This window comes from Drosophila bipectinata, chromosome 2R, assembly GCF_030179905.1.
Source record: "Drosophila bipectinata strain 14024-0381.07 chromosome 2R, DbipHiC1v2, whole genome shotgun sequence".
Classification (NCBI taxonomy): domain Eukaryota; kingdom Metazoa; phylum Arthropoda; class Insecta; order Diptera; family Drosophilidae; genus Drosophila; species Drosophila bipectinata.
Window position 1 is genome coordinate 10,038,940 of NC_091737.1, and position 2,241 is coordinate 10,041,180.

Below are 2,241 nucleotides of genomic sequence, written 5' to 3' on the forward strand. Positions count from 1 at the left end.
CCCACTGTCGTCGCTCGTGATACTTTTTTGGGCCCACTGTCGTCGGGGTGTTTCAACCAAATGGAATGGAAACGAAATGGAATCGGAATAAAAATAATTCTCTCAGGGCGGACATGAACATTATGCTTGTATCTGTGAAGTTGTTATAGAGTGGAATAGCAATAGAGAAGCAATATGCATAACTTCTTAAATTTTAAATCTCCTTAGCATATTTCCTCTAAGATTTAAGACTTTTTTAAGCCGGAAGAAAAATATTTTAGGAAGAAGAGTTTAATCCATGTTTTGAATCCAAGTTTCAATAGAATATACTTGCATTCATAGCATATTTTAAATATATGTTACATATATATTACATAGATCTGTAGATCAAATTTTTCTTGTGTTCAATTTTATCTGTGTATCTGTATTTTAAAGACGTTTTAGTTTCTAATAAAAATAAATTGAAAAACAAAGTTTTAATTGAAATCTTAAATAGTGGTTTGATTTGATTTCCTTATTTGCAAAATAAAGTCCACCCCAACTAACCACCTGGTACATTGTTGACTCCTCTCTCTGCCTTCTTTGGAACGTTAGCAATGGTATGGGTGGTGTGCTGCCAACGAAACGATGGAATGGACAGACGTTTCTCTACCAGTTGTTCCAAAACTTGTTCGCTGAGCACATTCAGCCAATCGGATTGCCGTTCCACCGCTTCCCAGGTGGCGGGGAGGTAGTCAATTAAATTAAATTTGTAATCGCAATCTATGCAATGCCCGATTCGTGTATATGTTTGTGTGAGTATCGGTTATACGCCGGCGTCTCATTCGCCCATTTCGATACACATACACGTATGCGAGAGCGGCAAAAGGTGTGTTCGTGTATCCGTCAGATACGCAGAGAGTAGGTACACTAGTAAACACTGTGGGTGACTAGTGCTAGAATAATAATAGTCATAAGATACAATTTTATAGAATTTGTTAATATTAAATACTAAAATACTATTTAAATATTAAAATGAAATAATAATTCTGTTCAGCCTTTAAGTTATTAATATTTTATATATTAAATATGAATTTATTTTAACTATATAAAGCTTTCTAATTAGAGTATTTGTTTCAAGATAAAAATTATTTTGCAGTTTAGTGTAAAATATTGGTAAGTGTATTAGCCATAGGTGTATCTTTCAATCATTTTTTATACGCGTCTCAATTGAACAGCGCCGCCCTTTTCATTTGTCGAACCGTCGCATGTCGTGTTCCGTATGTTTGTTTATTTCCCCAATCGAATGGGAGGGGCCAAGTCATTCATATTCGTGGTTTGCCAAAATTTCGCTGATAAATACCCCCAAAAAGCTGGCGGAAAACAATTGCCGAGCACACTGCCGTGAAGGGGGTGGTGTGAGGAGATGTGGCGCAAAACGGTAGGTTGATTAATGATTTGCGAGATAAATTGCACTTGTAATGGCCAAGGCGGTAGATAGATGGATGGATAGATTGCTGCTGCTAACCATCAAGCAGACATCCGCCCACCCAGTCAGATAGTAAATAATTTCCGTTTCTCGATTTTCACTAATTTGAAATTGATGAAAGGCAGCGACGTCAACAGAGGCAGAGGTGAAGAAGCAGCATTGGAAGTAGATCAAAGACACAGGGAATATATTTTAAAAGTTTTTAAAATTGTTAATTAAACGAAAAAAATTATCAACAACTTTTTCTTTTCTATATATTTATTTTCTATTATAGAATTTTATTCAATATATCTAACAACCTATATTACTTAACAATAAAAATGTTTCTATTGATTTCCATTATTTTTTAAATATATACAAATATTTAAAATTTTGTATATTTTTTAAATACATTTTTATTTCCTCTGCATGCGGAATATCAATTTTCGCCGAGTTGTCTGGGAAACAAACAAGCAGCAAACGCTGTGGCATGTATCTGTATCTGAGTATGCGTAGGGGAAGCTACCCTATCCTACCGAGTGCAGCAGCCCCCTCTCTAAAAGCTGGAGCACCGCCCCACCACCCCCTGGCAGCCGCCAGAAAAAAGAAACGCCAATGACGAGGCGTCGTCCGACCCACAAACTTGACTGATGATGAAGTGAGAAAGTAATTAAATACAATTTTAAATGTGACTAATGAGACGACGTCAAATTCGTGGGGCAAAATCGATGGGCGAGGGGGGCGAGGTGGTGCGATTTAAGGGAAGTTGAACTACAAACGAATATTCGAGTATATCCCAGGGGGAGTATAGACTT